This window comes from Triturus cristatus, chromosome 2_2, assembly GCF_964204655.1.
Source record: "Triturus cristatus chromosome 2_2, aTriCri1.1, whole genome shotgun sequence".
Taxonomy (NCBI): Eukaryota; Metazoa; Chordata; class Amphibia; order Caudata; family Salamandridae; genus Triturus; species Triturus cristatus.
In genome coordinates this window covers 495,812,328-495,832,428 of record NC_140582.1, presented here as the reverse complement: position 1 = coordinate 495,832,428, position 20,101 = coordinate 495,812,328, and the positions used below count along the sequence as shown (strand labels likewise).

The window sequence follows — 20,101 nt, the reverse complement described above, 5'->3', positions numbered from 1 at the left end:
GCCCTCGATCCCCCTCGCGCGCAACCCAATGATCCCCTCTATTACGGACGGTGGAAATGTAAAGCTAGCGAAATCAATGGGCCTGGAGACCTTTGCAGATCTCTACTCTGAAGATAACTTTTGCCCACCACCAGACCCCGCGACTTAGGGCTCGAGGGGCTTCTCTGAGCTGTTTCTTTATTGTAAGATCAGAGCCACATGTAGACAACTCCATGCGGCCTTCCCTACCTCCCCGCCTCAGCTGCCAGCCCTAGAACAGATTATAACAAATGCGTCACCCATAAGCTCGTCACACGCTTGTACAGCTCCATGCAGAGTACCACCACACCGACGAGTACCACCACACCAACGAGTACCACCACACCAACTGAATCTAGGTCCCACCGCAATTGGAACACTGAACTAGACAGCCAAGTAACGGAGGAACAGTGGGCGTTCTGTTGAGGTCAACTTCAAATGCTCTCGCCTAATTACAAACTGAGGTTAATACATTTTAAATATTTGCATAGGTTCTATAGAACCCTCTCTCAGCTTTACCACATGGGGATCAGGCCCGATGAAAACTGCCCCAGCCACCTTTTTACATATGGCTTGGTACTGCCCACCCATAGCTGCCTACTGGTCCGACGTGTTTAACAAAATTCGTAAAATGTTGGGCACACCCAGCAACCTCTCACCGCTCATTGGGTTATTGGGGTATGTGAAGGACACAAAAGCTGAAGCTCGTAAGCTACACGCCATGCTATTCTTACTAGCTAAACTCAGAGTGTCAATTCATTGGGGGGAAAAAGAGGTCCCACAGTGAAAGCATGGATCCAAGATGTCACCTTTAGCCATAACCAACTATCCACTTTCTGGGAACTAATGCCCACAACCTACAGACCGAAAGATATATGGTGGCCCTTCCTTGACTGGCTGAGAACGCTCCAGACTGATAACACTACCTCACCGGATCGTCCTGACAAACATGGGTCAGAACCGTCAGGATCACAGACTCTGGTTTAGACCCGAAAAACATCACCCTTGAATTGTAACAGTGGTTGGGTACTTGTCCACTCCCTGAGGGAGGCTCGATACAGGCAGGCCAATTGCATAGTGTCACCCCATACTTTTTATGTAAGCTAGCAACACTGTCAAGATATTCTAGTATGATAGCGTAAGATGTCATGATGTTCTCTGACTGTTTTGTCTTGTTGGTAGCATGCACATTCGTGCTACACTTTATATCTGACCAAATGGGATTATTTACTGTATGATGAATGTGTATTAATGATAATGTTAATAAATAAATAAAAAATAAAAAAAAATATATTTATTAGGATATGTAGCAGAAATGCTTAAATACAAGTTTTGTTTTAACTACGTGTGAAATCGACATTGCTGAAATGGGCACAATGGAATTTAGAAGCTTGACATTAATGTGACCTGCTTCAAAATATTCATCATGAGTGCAGAATGTTCTGCTTTAACAAATGTTATTTCTACTAAGCAACATATTATTGTAATAAATAAACTTCAAATTTTCCCCATTAAAAAAAACCTGTAAAGTAACCTTCTTGACACCCTATTGAAAAGTCAATACAAAGTATATGTACAGTATTCCACAGCATTGAATTCCCAGTAACTCAAAATATAACCAAACCAAAGCATATATGCAACTGCAAATCAAAACTGTATTACGACTGCAAAGTGTTAATCACTTATCTGTGCGAGGCTTGCTTGGTTCTAGGAAATAAAATACCTAAAATAATATTTTTATACAAAACCAATTGGTCTGAAGTTCAGTCTTTGAGTGTGTGATATCATTTGCTGATTGTGTACAACAAATGCTTAACACTACCCTCTGAAAAAGCCTTACTGCTCGCCAGGGTTCGATTGGGATTAGAAATCGGCCCGGGCGCGCTAAAAAAAAGTGGCCCACATTTCCATATTGCCTTTCCGCAAAACACTGCTTCGGCGAAATTGTATAAAAGGGGGGGTAGGGGTGGGGGTGGAGGGAATCAAGGATTAGTTTACACTGGTGAAACACACCTGAAAACAAGTGAGGCCACTTTTGCTCAGGCCCCCTGCCCCCGCTCAATATGCATATGTTAATGGGCCAGCCCAGCTAGAGAAAGAGAGTGACACCTCTGCCAGTTGATAACAGGGAGTTAATGGACACCCATCTACCTCCAGAAAGGCCAATCAGGCACCCACTGTGCCGCTGGCATCCGAACAACACAGAAACCGATCAAATCGGCCCCCCAGGCTGCTCAAAAAAGCAGCCCACAGCTGGAATTTGGATATTGGCCCCTCGGGCATTGCCCGAGTGCCCGCGTTACCAATCCGACCCTGCTGCTCCCCCACACTACCTCAAATAGGGAGTAAGGTGCTATCTACTTTTACCTCTTCCTACCTTTGGGGTACCACTGGACTCTGTGCACACTATACCTTACTTTGGTATAATATTTGCAGAGCCAGCTTCCTACACCCCCCAACAATCATACCTTGTATGGGCTTCCCTTCATCTCCCTCAGGGACAGAAAAATCCAAAGTCCATCCATAAAAATGCATGATCAAGTAAACACAGGATGTAAACATATTAAATGTGCAAATACGCAATACCAGTTTGTGTTGATGATGACACTCAAAATAATTGTGAGTTGGACATACATAAATGCACATATATCTATCAGGTGAGGGCTACATATATCACACTCAACGGGAGAGACCACCCAAAGAGGCCCAAACGTCTTATCAAAATTATGTAAAGACGCTATGGTGCTATTGATTCACGCTAACTTTGCACAATTAAAGCAATGTAAATGATCACCGATAAAAAAGGCACTCATCATGCAAATATGCAAATAATATTAATGTTAGAGATACGAAAACACACCCTGGTTCAACGTAAATGAATGTATAGTAATAGTCTAGCAATATATACATTATTAAGGTTCAATATAAATAACCACCATGGCTACAGTGGAGTCTTGATCCAAACAGTAAAAGGCCTCAAGGGGTTATAACGGAAAGTGCAAAAGTGTGAAATTGCAGTACCCTAGTGAGTAGCAGTGATGATAAAATAGACCTTGATAAAAATATATAAATGTATAAAGCGATCAGTTATATAGTGGTCTGCTGATCCTAGCAGGCCACCATACCTGTGATGACCACCAGCTGGAGTGAGTTGCAATTTGCTACCTTCTGCATTGATATTTATGAGGTAAGTCAGATTGTGAACCACTCGGAATGGTCATTTTCCGAAGCACGTTTTAGTACTAAAGTTGGTTTGCCAAATTGTATTCCAGTCACAAAAAATGTGGGGCACAATTTCAGACCACTTTTTGCTAAACGAACTTTCGTACTTCTGGCAAGAGTTGTCCATACTGAACAGCTACTACTCACCTGAAAGACACCCACCTTTTCAAATAAAATAATTCCCATTCCTCTTCTTTACAGTAGTTACTGGAAGCAGGCCAAGGGCACGTGATTTACCACTGTCGTGCCACATGCAGGTGTCCAGTTTGATTATGATCTTAAGTGTCTGTGTAAGGGCAGGATATGTGGGAGACATAGGCCCGGAGTGAGGGTGCATTCCTTTCCAGGCTGCGATATCACCCGACTATTTCCCGACCATCCTCAGGCGAGGTTGGCTCTCTTTCCCGGAGGGTTACTTAGATCTTCTTTGAATGATTCTCAAACGTCAAAGTGAATCAGTTATTTTCCAACGCTAAACACAACAACCCTCAGGTCTCGTGGCTTGTGGTGTTCAAATACCACCTAGAATTGGGGAAAACAGCTGTTGAAAACGTATCTATATGTGCCGGAGGCAGACCAGAGCCGTGGAAAGCCCACTTAAGTCATTCATCATCGAGCCTCTATACCCAGCTGACAAATGCGCCTCGCCCAACCACTTGTTTTTAAAGAAATACAGACATATTTCGGAAAATATGTTTCAAACCAACTGGCTTTTCATTTCACACATTTCTGAGGCATGTGTTTAATCTAATTAAACAGGGTGTTGTGAAACAGGGTAATAGCAAATATAACATATTTTAAGAAAGGGAAAAAAAGGAATTGACTAATCTTGTGCGCTGTGAACTTTGGTTTCTGCCCATGCAAAAGCCGAGCAGCAAAGTGCTTGGACGAGCACCTTCAGTGGCAGGGCATTGGGTATTTAAATAAACCTGGCCATATACCAAAGAACCGATCACTCTCTGTAGTAACCACCACCAGGACAGGCATGAGTCTGCACCTATAAAAAACAGAATGTCAAATCTTGGTTATGGCCAAAAATGCCATTTTCACGTTTATACATTTATTATAAACCTTCTGAATGTTCTTTTTGATTGGTTGTTATTTTAATACGTTCTGTTCAGAGAGGCTTAGCTGCCTATAGGCAGCCCTGTTGGTTCCAATATATAACATCCACTTAGAGTGGGCATTTGATGAGGCCCTTGTTCATAATTGGATGGACTTTGCTGTCTGTCAGGTGACTAGTCTTGATTTGAGAGCTTTCCATGTTTGGACAGTAAATCAAAAATAACAAAATGGTGACCGTGTGCCATGGTGCATGAACACATATGCATCATGACATATGTTAGTGCTTTTCTTTGTGCAAATTTCGGGGACCATGAGACGCCATTGGAGGGATGGAAGTTCACAACTGTGGCTGGTCAACCGATCATAGAATTCAAGGAACGTGAAGCACATTAGACTCCACAAAGAAGACAGAGAATGATTAAGTTGCAAACCAAGAAGGTTTATTAAAGGTTAATGGGTTACAGCAGGAAAAAATCAACAGGCTAATATCTATAATTAAACAAAACATGAATGCATCAATTCATCTGAAGTTCATGCCAAATCAAAGTCTTATAAGTAAAAGGACGAAACAGTATGAGGTCTCCTTAAAGAAAAAAGACCAAGAAAAGTCAGTTCTCTTATTAACAGAGTACTGTAGATCTCCTACTCTGCTCTGCTTTATGCTAAGTTTGCATTGTAAAGAATTCTTACTCACTCTGATTTTAATCTACATTGCACTAGCTTAGATCACACAATTCTAACAATTGATACACCTAAACACAGTTTTCATGAGATGGTCCAATCAAGTTAAAGCAAGATGATACAATTATATGTGTGTTATGTTCTCAGGACCCCCTACAATACTGCTTCTCTCTGAGTCCTTCAAAGTACACTATGTAAAGCAAGATGATATACAGGGACCAACCAGCCTGTACTCTGCAGGTGCCTTCATGAATTCGCTACTCATTAAAACATTCCAAGATTATCACAAAGAAAAGAACACATTTCACATGCGAAGGAAAGGAAAAGAACATGCGATAATTAGGGCTCCAGCTTCACCTGGAAATAAAATGTTCATGTGTTTCAGAACAAGATGGCAACCAACACCAGCCATTTTAAAATGTAGGTCTACTCAGCTATGGTCAATCTAAAATGTGAATAAAACATGGTTAATAACATATGCTTGTGTGTGTGTGTTAATGCCATTTCAATGCAAAACATTTAATAAGAATTAAAAGAAGCATTGGCAAAGCCAATAGCTTGACCTTTTAGGTCCAAGACCTATTGTTTATTTTTATTGTCATCATTGTTGTTGTTCTTGATATTTGATGTTTATCTTGTTCCTTTTTTGTTACTGTACCCAGTGTAGTGAGAATACTACTACTGCTACTAATAATAATAATAATCATCATCATCATCAGGTCTGCTTGTATAGTGTCGATCTGCTCAACATAAGGACACAGAGGGGGATGTTGTGGTAAAGTGGACTGAGTTGATAAAGGAAATCAGATTATTTGGACAGACTTGTCTTGAAAGTGATATTTTCCACCATTTGGAGTACTTCAGCTAAATGAATTTTCTATTTGCAGTGCTGAGGTTAAGGTATCACAACCAAAGGTCTCCTTGATTCGTTATTTAGCATTTTTTGCAGCATGACCGCCATTGTTAGAGGTGAACAGCAAACATAGCTTTGCTGTTGCATTTTGCTTTGCTTCTTTAACTTGATATATCTGGCTACTCCAATAAGGCGAATTGCATGTGCTGATGTTGTTTCAAGTTACAAATCTGCTGAGTTGTTTAGTTTAGAGTGAGCTGCTGTTTCTTGGGGTGTCTTTGTTAAGGCCAGAATATGGGGCACTGCAGAAGTCTAACCTGGTTTGTAAACATCCTCCTTTCAGGTTCCTCTTCTATTGAAGGTGGAGAAAGGGGACAGGGCCATGTTTGGATGAATTTACTACTATGTTAAAAAATAAATGGACATTGTAAAGAAGCTCAGGCTCAGTTCAATGAAGACTCCTTCGTTTCTGACAAATCTGAGAAGTGGGAAGTTAGCTAAGGACATGGATGTTATGAAAGAGCATGGTCGTTGTTCGTTGGTTTCTGATCCTACCAGTTGTTTTTCTGAATATAAACATTGAATATGAGTCAGTTCTCTTTCATCCAGCTTTGAATGTTCATTAAAGATATGTGTTTTCATTTTTATTTTTACAATTTGAAGATACATTGATTGTTGTCAGTGAATATTTGGCACATATTATGTGGGTGCTCAATATTATCTGCTGCCGGATGTGTGTGAGCGTCGAAGAGGAGATATGCGATAGGTGGTTTTTGAAAGACCCTCAGGGTAATGCACAAGTGTCTGTGAGGCCTGTGATTCCAGTCATGGAGCAATCACTGGTACCTGGGCAGTATGGGTGGTTGGTGTTGTTTACCTTTGGTATTCCAGGGCCTCAAGAAGTGTTTCACTGAAATTGGATAATCAAGTTACTCCTATTGTGCACTTGACTTTTACAGGTAGTGAAGTCAAGCTACCAAGGCTTAGTCTAGGTGGTGGTAGTATGTAAGAAATTAAGTTAAAGCATAACACAGAAAATAGCACGCCATAAGATCAATGTCTAATCAGAGCTATGAGGTCTAAGGAAAATAAGTTATTTATTTGTAGGGTGGTTAAAGAGAGCAGTTACCTTAACGATGTACACAACAATAGAAAATGATAGTACCTTGTATGCCTTAGTTAGGATTCCAAACACTTGCGCAACATAGGAGCTAGATTTTTATCACATGGATCCCTGTGGCCAAGGTTTTCCCTTGTTGATATTTTGGGTGTTTTCGGATACCTTTGGAAATCTTTGAACTTTTTTATTCAAAGTCAGTCAAGGGGCTAGGGATGTCATATATAAAGAAACAACATCTCAAGTTGGCAAGGCTGGACTGGCCGTACCTGGCATTGGGCGTTTCCCCGGGAGGCTGGGAGGGTGGGGTGCCGTTTTTGTTACTAGAGGCCGGTTTTGGGGCAGTTCAGCAGGTTTAAAAGTACTACAGACTTCCTTGTATATCCAACAGTTTTTAGGCAACAATAAAGTGCCACGATAACTTGGGTGATGAATGTATATGCTGGAGAGTGATCAGAGTTTTGTCTAGTGACAGATTTGGCTCATCTAAAGTAGTGCAGAGGGTTGATATGCCTGCTGCAAAGAGCTTTTACTATGCAGATGACAGAACAGTATTTTTATGTGCATAGCTCAGTGGGTTACTGCTTTTGTCACAGAGATCATTTTGTTACTGTGCCATTCATAAATTACAATCTTAATCTAGTTTGGAAAGTTATGTTCTTTTCCTAGTCTTTCTTTATCCTAACTTTGCTAAGAAGGGTATGTTTGGGTAGAAACATATTCTCATTAGTAAAGTCAACTCTAACCACTGTGTTACGTTCTGTATCCTGGTTTGTGGTTCTCCAGACCCAGCACTCTTAACAAATGCCTAGCAATGACATGTGAATCCTACACCTTGTAGTTCCCTTTGTCTTATGTAACAATTTCTATACACTGATTTACACCTGTATGATTCATTGACTCTGTATATGGGTCTGATGTAAAATGCTCCGACACCCGGCATGAGAGGTGCTATAAAACAAATGAAATGCATGTGACAGAGGGGCTATGGAGAGATGAGAGGCACTTTTGGAGGGTGATAGTGAGAGAATCATTGAAGTGGGCCAATAAAGACTGCTGTATCCTGGTGCACTGGAAGGTCATCATTTACTATGCTTTCAAAACGAATGGAATTGAAAGTATAATGAAAAATATGTTGTAAAATAAACAATTTTTTCCCAAATTTTCTTGGGGGGTTCCTTTCAATGTACTGAAGCTTTGGTGGAGAGCCGCCTTCTGTTTTGATGACCCACCACCAAAATGTATCGTTTTTTGTTATTTGTAAACATAGTCTTGAAAAAGTAATGGTCCCCACACCCTGGTATTTTTCCTCAGGGTGTGGTGGGACATTATAGTTTTTTCTGTCCCTCACTTCAAGGTTTTCCCTGGTGATTACAGACAGGAAAAAAAAACCATTACACTGTCCAAACTAAATAGGGCAGGTGTTACAATATAAGTTGACACCCCCTACTCCACTGGGACATCAGAGAAAGTATTCAGTTGACTGAGCCAACGGGGGCTCCGTTGGAAGACTAGATGAAGGTAATGCCAGACGCTAAATCAGACCGGACAGACTGAGGTTTTGCAAGTCAGGGTAATCTGTCCCAGAGTACCCTGTCGGCCAAATTTTAAATCCTTACTCTTTAGGCAGTGTCTTTTTAAATCTAGATTGCACCACAGAACGCAAAAGACAAAACAGGAATGCTGTTTCATCAGCTCAGGTGTCTCGTATTTTTGCAGAATATTGTTACTGTGAAACCTCACCCTCTTAATAAATTTCAGGTTGTCAAATTTAACGTTTTTCTTTTCTGAAGAACCAGAAAAGAATATCAGTCTATAGGCCACGGATTTAACTACCATCACAGTTTTGTTCTCTTTGTTACTATATAGGCATCACCCGGCTGATGTAGTGTGGTAGAATGACAATCCCAACTGTTACATTTATACTCTTAAATCTTCAATATTTCAAGACAAATGGTACCAGGAAATGTGGCAGGCGTGGAACAATGACCCTAACGTTTTGTAGAGTTCAGCCAAACGGCTAGTACTTGCTCATAAATCATTCTTTAACAAACCAATCAGATTGTAGAACATTGACAGCGCGCTGTGCGTCGTCATGAACGCACGTGCTTCCCCTCGCTCTCTAGGACGGTTGACTCTCATTTCTTTATTATTCCTAATGATAGGGTGCTGAACGGGAAACGGTTCAAACGAGGAGCTGAGCACTGGGAAATTGGAGGGTTGAGCCGCCGTCTCTGGAGGTGCAGACAGGTAAATTGCTGCCTCCAGGTGGGTGCCGGTTCTTGTGACTCACGTTAATTCGGAAGCTCTGTGGGGAGAAAGCTGGCCAGTAGCCTTGCAGTCTCCAGCGGCCGCACTCTTCGGTTTAATAGGTGGGCGCTCTCGGTTCCCAAAGGTAACACCTGTTTGCAGGTACAGATTACACCGCAGGTTTAAAAGAGGTGTCTCCGCCACGCAAAGTCATAATCATGAGGTGGTCGAGTGGCTCTCACGAAAAAAGGGAAATAGTAATTCTCCAGTTCCCAGACCGTACGGTTCTTCGGAGGTGCGGAGTGTATTCTTTTCCTCAGGTATAGACGTGTCGTGACCACGAACATGCTCCGAGGCGGGCAACATCTGCTATACCGGAGTGCAAGTCCGAGCATAAGGAATCTTGACAGCTGTACGTGCACCAGTCTTTGCAAAGTTGAAGTCCAAAGAAATACAAAGTGAGATGTACGTTTTTGCACATTGTCCACGCATCAAGAAGTTGCATCGATTTACATTGTGAAAGATAAACGTTTTAGGGCTTAATTCTCAAAGGTGGTTGCTGATATAAACGGAAGGCACGTGCGCAAACAAACATCTAATCTCCTGACAAAATAGGGTAGTTTGTACTTTGTCGTTATTCTGAGACCGGGCGATTCAAAGGTTGGAGAGTGGGATAAGAACTGACATTTTAGTGAAAGTGACAAAAATTAGGCCTGAAATGAAGACGAGTAAGTGCCTTTCCAGGATGAGTTGGGAAAAGGCTTTCTCCAAAGGATTTTTTTTTCTGCACAGTTCCACTATGACTACTCCTGCGGATTGTCCTCCATATGCAATATCCACTGGAAATGCCTCTACGCAAAGGAGGGAAATCCTCCTTTAGAAAGTGCTTGGTGTGACAAAAGCAGATGAAAAGCAAGTTTGCACTGGTTTGTTTACCAGGCATTCTAGCTGTAATAGGGAGTGCGCTTCAAGTGTGCAAATCAGTAGGTTGAGAGAACAGAGAAGCAGACGCAACTATGTTCACCTTGAAAACGAGGAAGAACATGTTCCCCATTCTAAGAGGTAACAAATTCATGAAGTCTAAAGAAATAATTCAAACAAGTCATATTTTGTGGTGTAGCTCCTTTAAATAGTCTTTCTTCGGATTTGTTCAATTAGGCCATCGTATCAAGTTTTGCACTGGGTTAGGAATGGGGGATTTCTTTTTCTAACTTAATATATAGTTACCTGGATGATATGTTGGCAGTCGAAATTGTGGGGTGCAGTAGTTTAACATATAAATGATGCCTACTTGTCTGCCGTTCTAAATTAAATCCAGTGCTCTGGTGTAAATGGGGACCTTTGCGCACAATGAATGAAAATGTTTATGAACATTATTTGCATAGGTTTTTAAGCCTAAGTCACTCTCATTGTATCGTTCTTTGAAACCCGCGTGGGTTAAATCTGCATGATATAAAACAAATACAAATAAAACAAATGGTGGAAGGGGCTACCAGAAGAGAATAAGTGCAGCCCATACCTCTGTTTTATTTCTCTCTTGATGTTTGGTCTACAGGGCTTGTGTATGAGGAATACCCATGAATTCCCACCAGAGCAGACTCCGAGAGGTTATACCTCGCCAGCAGCATGTAGACAGTGCTCGTCACAATGCATTCTGGGAAGAAGGCAAGTTATGTCCTTTCCAGAAGCCTCTTTGAGAAGGGAAACTCTTTCCAAACCTGGTTGGTTGGATTTATGAACTGAGAACGATCTGCTTTTTCATTGGCAGTGGTCTGCTGTCCTACTTCCAGGAACTGGACATATTCACTGCCGCTACACTCCAACGCAAGGAGCATTTTATTCAAGACAGGCCTATGTGTTCCCTACATGGTGCTTCTAGAATATGGAGCTGAGTGAGGTCCATTTCCATGAAGTAAGAAATAAGTGTGAAGGGCCCTCTGAAGTTCTGGTGGGCAGCCATATTGTCCAGAAAAGTGGACACAGCCCCTAGAAGCCCTCTATCTCCCTCAGCACAAACCTGGGGAGGCTCATTGAGAGCCAACTGCTATAATGACTGGTGTGCAAGTGGTGATGCTGCGTGTTAAGCAAGCTTCCACCTTTCTCTTGCTTTCATTGTTTTTGCAATCACAGGCCATTCTGTTTGTGTGCAGAGCGCCAGCACCACATTTACCCACATGTCAGGTTGATCAAGTTTTCCCACTGTGTGGGGAATATTCACAAGGATCTATCTCCGATTTAATGGCACTTTAGCGCAGCCAAAGTCGTGATAAATTTACCTCCCCATTCACAAGCCGGTGCAAACAGCCCACATCACCAGTTTACCTGCGATAGTAGCCACAAAAAACATCACCACCGATGACCCCCACATCTATCGCTAATGAGATGCAGAGTAGGCGTTACTGTGCCAAAAGCCGCAAGAACACCACTCCGCAACATTCACAACGACCAGAATGGACTGCGATAAGAACACAAAACAGGCAATAAGGCGCGTTAGCAGCAGGAAAATAACACCTGCTCTGAACTGGTGCAAAGTCGGACCACAGCCTGCACCACAAAAGGGAGCACAGCCCACAGTCACATCGGAAGGACAACAGATGCACCCGGGCAACTGAACATGCAGCCCGGAGGCCCAAAAGGGTAACAACACCTGCAGCCACCACCCCCAGGACCCCCCTCCCCAGCACCCCCGACAAAAGACATGCCACATCAGCTACACCTAAACACGTCCAAAATAATCCATCTGATGTCATACAATCACAACTGGTGACATCCATGTTTCGTCACCAACATGAGCATCACACATTCACTTTCGAAGCAACAAATGAAACTTTATTAACATGAACAATGAAATAAAATGAAGACATATGGCGGCCCCTCGCGGGACTATCCGTAGGTCACAGCCTGCAAGACAAAAATCATGATGAGAAGGTGTGTACTGCGCACATCAAAGGACAGAGAGAGAGCGAAGTAGAGAGCGAGGTAGAAAGGGAGAGAGAAGAAGAGAGGGGGAGAGAGAGAGAGAGAAGAGAGGGGGAAAGAGAGAGAGAGAAGAAGAGAGGGGGAGAGAGAGAAGAAGAGAGGGGGAGAGAGCGAGGAAGAGAGGGGGAGAGAGAGAAGAAGAGAGGGGGAGAGAGAGAGAGAAGAAGAGATGGAGAGAGAGAGTGCCGCCACTGCGCACCCAGGCCACACTGCTCACCTGCTGCCACCGGTGTGTCTCCAACCACTTGACAGTATGTATAGCAGTACAGCAGGTCACACATCTGAGACAGACCCGTCATCTGAAGCAGAGTCCAGATACACAATTGGCACGGTACACACAATTGCACAAGACAAAATCGCCTGGCCGCCCATGCACACCCAGGCAGAGGCACCCCAGCCCCTCCCGTCGCCCATCGGAGCATGCCGCCCATGCACACCCAGGCCTCACTGCTCACCTTTCGCCACCGGCGCGTAGACAGGAGGTCCCACCACGTGCCGCTGCAAGTCACAAGCCCGGGGCCCACGGACATGGCACCCTCAACACCATGCAGCCCCGCTCCGCAGGCCACCAGCTCTCACGTTTGGTGCTGGGTCTTGATCACTCCATGGCATAGGACATACCAGTGCACCTGGCATCATCGCAGGCTGCACACCCGCTCAGCCCAATGGGTGCCACTAACTCTGTGAACCCGAAAGCGATGCCACGTGGTGGTAGGCCCGCTCTGCCTGCTGGCTCTGGCCTACACTGCGGTCCAGCAGGGCACACAAAACCTGAGCTGTCCAGACCGCTGGGACGGGACATCATCGCAGGGTGCACACCCACTCAGCAACTTAAGGTGCCATTGACTCAGTGCACCCAAAGTCACCGTCCCGTGGCGGGGTGCCTGTGCCGTCCGCAATGCTCCAGGTGCCACTAACCCTGTGCAACGCCAGTCAGCACCACGTGGTGGTAGACCCATGCTGGCCGCAAGGCCTCGGGCGCCACTAACCCTGCGTGCAACAACTCATGTGGCCTTTATGATTGAGAACCGTGGAGCGTCCGTCATCCAGTCAACACCGGCAGAGGGGAATGTGACGTCGTCGGCCCCTTATGTTGGCGGAGTCACATGGCCTGTGATGCCTGTGCCGGATGGGTGTGGTGTGCGTGCAAACCTTCCCTCAGGGAGTGGCTGTGACATGCGGACAACTAAACCAATGACCTGCACACCACCAGCGTGTACGTCTGCGACGGGTAGCAATGAGGGCCCCCCCTCGGAGTGTAAGTGGAGTGGTCTGGCCGGCCGTACGCCGGACCAGCGCAGGGCCTGCAAAAATGACTTGTGGGCTCTGGGTGTGGTTCAGTCCATGTCCGGACATGGAAGTGACTGATGCGTGTGTCCCTGTTGTAGTGTTTTCGGGACCCGGTATACTATATGCAATGTGGCAACCTCTGACTGGCATCCCACAGGATGAGCATGATTGACGCAAGGGAAATCATTGTCCCTACATTCATCCACACAATTATACGTGAATGATGAAAGACATGACACAGCAGTGCGTCACTGGATGTTTATTGCACATCCAGTGCAGTTCTGCAGCTGGAGCGGTACAGGGCAATGCAGAGCACACTTCACAATATGGGCCCGTGGAGGGCCAGCCAGAGTCCATTCGGGCATGACAAGTACTGCAGAAGAGGGAGGGTACAGTCCGCAGTCTGGTCGCCGTGTCATTGGTCATCAAACAGGATATGGCAGTCCATGTCGTTGTCCAAGGTGAGTGCATCAGAGTATATCGGGGGTCAGTGGACGGTCATGAGGCCATGTGTGGCACCAAGCAGAAACAAGCCAGGTGACGGAAATGAATTCTAGTGCCTCCTGATCAGAAACCCATCCAGGTCCTTGTCCCTGGATGTATTCTCTGCCCTACCTGTGGGTTTTGCAGTACCGGCTGAGGCACTATGTGCCACTGACACATCAGGTGCCGGAGTGAAAATGTCTGCCGCACTGTGAGGCAATGGCACACCAGGGGGCGGAGAAGTGGATGGTGTGGGACAGCAGCATTCATCTGCACCACGCCTTGTGGCAGCAATGCCATGATGATGATCTGCAGGGCATGGTAGATCCCAGCTACATTTCGCTGATGTATAGCGGTGGCTGCCATCCTTTCAGCCTCCATCCGCACCATGTCCTCCATGAGCCTCCGCATGTGTGCCAGCTCACAGCTGATATCGCTGGTGCCCCTCTGAGCGGACAGGTGTTCTTCTCTCTGCGTCAGGACTCCAGCGATGTCAGTCAGGGCTCTTTGGAGACCATGGAGCGGGCCTAGACACCCATGGATGGCGTCCAGTTTGGTGGCCATGAGGTCGAACCCCACCCACACCTGCTCAGCCGTCTCCCTCTGGTCCTCCAGCACACGGCGTTGGAAGGCCGTGTGCTATTCCTGGCGGTCTAGGGAGACTGTTGGGGCTGTGGGTGCCTTCTGCTGGGTGGTTTGGGTGGTGGGTGGGGTCTCCTCCATGCATCTGGTCAGCCCTGATCCTGGAGGTGAGTCGCAGATGATGTCAATGATGTCTAGGAGGGCTTGTGTGTCGATGCTGGGGTTGTCCTCCTCGTCATCAGTAAAGAGTGGCTGGGACTGCTCTGCAGGGGGTGTTCACGGTGGCCCTGCAGTGTGAAGGGGAGATGGTGTATTGTAATGTGTCCACATGTATGTAGCCGCATGGTACATGTTGACATTCAGACAGCATGGCATTGTACATTGTGACAGTCTATAGATCTGGGCGAAGAACCAGAGTCATTGAGGGTGTGCACTGTGTTGTGCTTGATTGTGCATGTGTGCCATCGTGGCCATCTCCACCCATCCCCCCAGTACCTGGGGGTCACTCACACTGTTGCGGTTGTGTTGTGTCCTGTCGAGCAGCGTCCGGTCCCCCGACTCCGGCCACAGTATCCACACTGATGACTGTCGACACCAGCTCCTCCATGTCATCCAGCATGACCTGTGGCGCTGGGCCCTCACCTCCAGTCTGTATTGCTGCTTTCTGGTTGGTTGGCTGCGAGTTTCTCCTTGGTCTTTCTCTTGATGTCATTCCATTGTCCTCTTGTGCTCTCCGACGGCATTCACCTTGTCCACGATGTCCCGCCATATTCCAGTTTTGGTGCCCAATGACACGCTGGAGGTGACGAACAGTTGTTGATGGTGTTCCATCACCTCCGTGACTATGATCCAGTTCGCCTGCAGACTGAACTTCGTCTTCGTCTTCTTCTTGTCCTTGCCCTTCCCTGTCCCGAGGTCCCAGGCTGGTCGTCCGGGGTGCTTGTGGTGTTGTGCTCGTCCCCTGCGCCTGCTCCGGCTGCCTCCATGGTGCTTGGGTGTTGGTCAGTTTGTGTTTGGGTGTTTTTTCTACTTTTATGGTGATTTTTTCCTGCCTGCCAGGTGTGTGTTGCAGGCCTGGTACTGCTTATCGCTGATCTCCTCAACGCGCTTTGGCCCATCACAGGTTTTTTGGCGTTGGGGTTTGTGTTTTTATCTCCGTCGAGGTGGTTGTACCGTGGGCATTGGCCATGGTTTCTGCAAACTATCGCATGAGGCCGCCTTGTTGTGAATTCCACATTGACACAGGGTTGTTTTCCCGCGATAGGCTGCGATGTTGAGAGTTGGGTTACGCTACTCTTGCGGTAGTTATCACACGTTCTTGTGAATATCCCCCTGTGTCTTTTATCATGTTGGTCTAACACACCATTGTACTTGTGCATCAGGCTGTACCCTGGCCGTTTTCCCTTATTCTCAGACACTCTGTTATACTTTGATAGGGTACGATATTACTGTTGCCACTATGTATATTTATTTCAACTAGCTTTAAGTAAACAGTTTGGTTTAGTGAATTTGAGATAAAGCAAGCAAGTTTTGTGTGGAGCTTTGTGATTGTCCATTTTACTGAATGGTGTTCTCAGTTGAAGAGTGATCATGAAAATCGTAAGATTTCAAACCACCAGCCATTTTATATTTTTAGGAGTGTTCTGGTGCTTGTGATAATCTTGTGTCCATGGACCATATATATTTTGCTTATATCCAGGTACATGATGTATCACTGTTTTGTGATATTACATTTTGAATGTTTCCATGACAATTTAATTGTATAGTTGATGAATCCAAATTTGAAAGATCCCCACCAACTGGTCTAAATATCTAAACAATCTCTTTTTACATATTGTGTTCAAATCAGGTGTGTTCAAAGCCATTCACCACCCTGTTCAGTAGTCCAATCACGTTTGTTGTCTGGTTCTTTATTACAACGGCGCTAGTTAGTGTTGTCTTCTGAGTATTCAGCACACTTGTTCTTTGTGTATGCCTCTTCCGATGACACGTGAGTGTCATTAGAACCGGATTCAGCACAAGTTCTTCCATTGCCTCATTTAACTACAGTGCATTAGGAAGTGTGTGACAGGGCTGAGGCAGGTTTGAGTGAGTGTGTCAGGTTTAGAGAGTGAGAGAAGGATGCATTGCCTGTTAATTTGATTCACTGCATGCCATAAATGCTTTGGCAACAAAGTAGGTGGATGTCCATACATGCGCTCCAACCTGAGTCGCAGAAGTAACAGTTGGCTTGGAAATGCACCAACTTGCTGCGATATCTGGAAGTGCTCAGTAAGTTGAAAAGTAGGAAAATGCAACACTGGACTAAAGTTAGAAGTGATGACAGGAAATTAGAAGAAGCATAAATACGGATAAGACAATTCCTTAAGATGAAACCAAGAAACCATTTTATCATGATCAAACTATGTTTATTTCCAGTTTATATAAACAAAAAGCATGCAAAGTTAGTTGTTGGGGCACACAGTTGCAGGGGAACCAATATTCTAAAAGTGAGAACCACGACGGTATCAAAGCGACCTGGTTACTACCTCTACAGCTTGAAATTTGCCTCAGTAGGCCTTTTTGACTCTCCTCCTTGACTTGGTATTGCAGTCAGGGCCCAGTTCAAGTGAGATGATGAATGGTGAATCTGTGTACAGTATAGTGTTTTCCACTGTTTCAATAAAGATCTAAATGTCCAGCCATAGTAAAAGTATTTATTTTATAACAGAAACAGTAGGTTCCAAAACACAACATGGAACACAATACTCAATGAATACCATTATTCAAATCTGAGAACTTGGCTTTACATTCTATATGAGGTGTGAAAATGTTAGGGTTATCAAAGCTCTAATGTTTATTTAGGGCCTCATTATGAGTATGGCAGTCCATGGACTCCATACTCACAGTGGCGTTCTGACCACCACCACCACTGTGGCTCTGCCTGCTGCATTATGAGTGTGGCAGTTGGATCGCCACAAGACCGCTGGCTCCGCGAGATCAAGGTTCTCGCTGTGCCGGCGGTCTGCACCCACCCTCAATATGCTGGTGGTGCTGATGCTGGCACCAATGCACATATTACGACCTGGAAATCCACCGCCCTTTTCATGGCAGTGAGCCTGCCTTGAAAAGGGTGGTGGACAAGCAGTAACCGGATTGTTGGCCTGGGGGTGCATGCAGGGGGGCACATGTTGTCCCCCCTGGAAATGCACCCTCGTTCCTGCACGATGTGGCATGTACAAAATGGTGCATGCCACACCGCGCAGGAATCTGCAGCAGGCACTCTCCTGGCGGTGGTCTGCTGTTAAGGCTCTCTTTTGAGCCTAACAGACTACTGCCTTGAGACCGCCACAGCACCGTGCACCCACCGGTGCACCTCGGGCTTGACGGTCCTCTTGTCAGCGCGGCAGTGGCGGTCCGACAGGAGGACTGTCAAACTCTCATTCAGGCCCAAAGTTCTTATATTTGTAATAAAGTACCTGCAACAGAAAGACAAAGAATCATAGGAAATCAGTGCTGAAAATACTAACAGTTACAAACATGTTCACATATGTTAATGTTTGCAAACAATGTTTGAAACACACAGGATTCTGTAGCAAAGGAGAGAACACAAACATCCCATCAAAATAGTTAACGTATAGCATTCAGTAAAATTAATGTCTGCATCCATAGAGATTTGTAAACATCTATTTGAGTACATAAACAAGCAAAAGCACTAACAATAGAATTAAAATGAAGCTACGAAGTAAGGAAACAGAGTCTCTGCATTCATGTTGGCATTTTAAAAAAAATGAAACATGCAGGATGACACATTCTGATTTTGAACAATCAGTGCAAACCCACAGAATCACATGGGTCACCACAGACCATGAGGGTCTCACTGGATCCCGCTAGTTGGTTAGCCAACCAGATGCTGAACCATTCCATACAGCAGGATCAAAGTAAAGCAAAACCAGGAAATGTCATTACAGGAGGAGTTTGTTCACCAAACAGAACCACCACTCCTCTCACCTGCATTCTCTTATAGCCAATCTCTCAGCAGCCCGTCACCATCAATGGTGAAGCATTTGATAAGTTGCAACAGATGTTTGTGAACGTCTGTAGTCATCGCAGTTATTTCAAAGGCAGTTATAGATCCTAAATTGGAATATACACAGATTCCTTAAAATAGTCTGAAAAAGGCACTTTCCCTATTATTGGATTACAGATAATGTAAATAGTTTCTCCTACAAGCATTGTCCAGATCCAGAATACTAGTGATTTATGTTACCTACAGTAAATAATGATCTCATTGACTCTAGTGAAGACCAATAACCTCAGCAATAGGTTAACTGCAAGAACCACTTGGACGGTACGCCAAAAAAAAAAAAATAAATTTGAAGATTGGGAAAGCCACACAGACATCTGTGCAAGAAACTACACACTTCCTTAACAAACTCAGTTACATTGTGATCAGAAATATGGATAACATCTGGTTGTGCATGATGGATGTAACATACTTATACATCTCATCAAAATAGATTAAATACTATGGAAAGTTCAGGTCGACTGCAATGAAGGGCAGGCTGGCTCCAGGACTCACGCATGTCCCGCTGACAAAACACCTTTAATGGAGCAAGCGACGATGGAGAAAGACTCAATTCGGGGAGTCTGGGAGATGCTGCATCGTTGTCGATCCCCTGGATGGACGCAAAGCGTTGGTGCCGATCTCACAGTCAATGAAGGCTTCGGCGTCAAACCCCTTTATGGTGCAGGTGCTTCGTTGTCATTGAGAAGCACTGTCCTTCATCGTTGAGCCCCGTAATCCATAGAGGCAATGCGTCAATTCCGATAGGCGCAAAGTTGTCACTGTGTAGATTTTGATGATTCTGGACAGCATAAATCACCTTTAGGGGCCCAGGACTAGGGGTGGGCCATGTTTACCATGTTACCATTTGTAGGGGAGAAGCATGTGCACTTTAGCACTGGTCAGAAGTGGTAACGTGCTCAGAGTATTGAGGCCAATAAAAAGAAGGTCAGAAAATAAGGGAAGGGAGGCAAAAATTATGGGGTGACCAGTTTCCAACACTGGTCTAGGAAGATCCTCTAAACTCAATGTAACCTAGGGAGCTGCGCTTTCATGCAGAAGCCCAGGTACACCCTCTATGTGGTTACTTTGGCAGATACATTTGTGTGTATGCTTCAGACGGGATTAGAAATTAAAGAACAGCAGAGAAAGAAGAAGTGAGGGATGGGGTTAACCTCTGTGAACACCATTCAACCTCTGTTTTGCAAACACAAATCTAGCACAAATGTAAATGTTCATGGGGAGCTACACTTAACCCTAATATTTTTTAATAATTCATGTATCTCACCCTGTTTTATGTTTTCACTCTGATATGTTAGCATCCTTTGAGAACGATCATGCTATGAGGGGCCAATAAGACTGAAACACCAGCATTCATCAGTGAATTTTTGCTCTGCTACTTATTATTCTTGTGACTTGATTATGTGGAGAACATCCATGATGAATGACCTAAGGAAATTTTGGCGCATTTTATAGTACAAGTTTCAACTATCCATAGGTTTCAAATTCTTTTCCA

General features: G+C 44.8%; 1 protein-coding gene across 2 annotated transcripts in view; it reads left to right on the top strand.

Annotated features, from left to right (window-relative positions):
* Positions 1-20,101, top strand: part of LOC146862412 (uncharacterized) — a 568,567-nt gene that overhangs the window by 417,094 nt on the left and 131,372 nt on the right. The gene's annotated exons all lie outside the window — the stretch shown is intronic.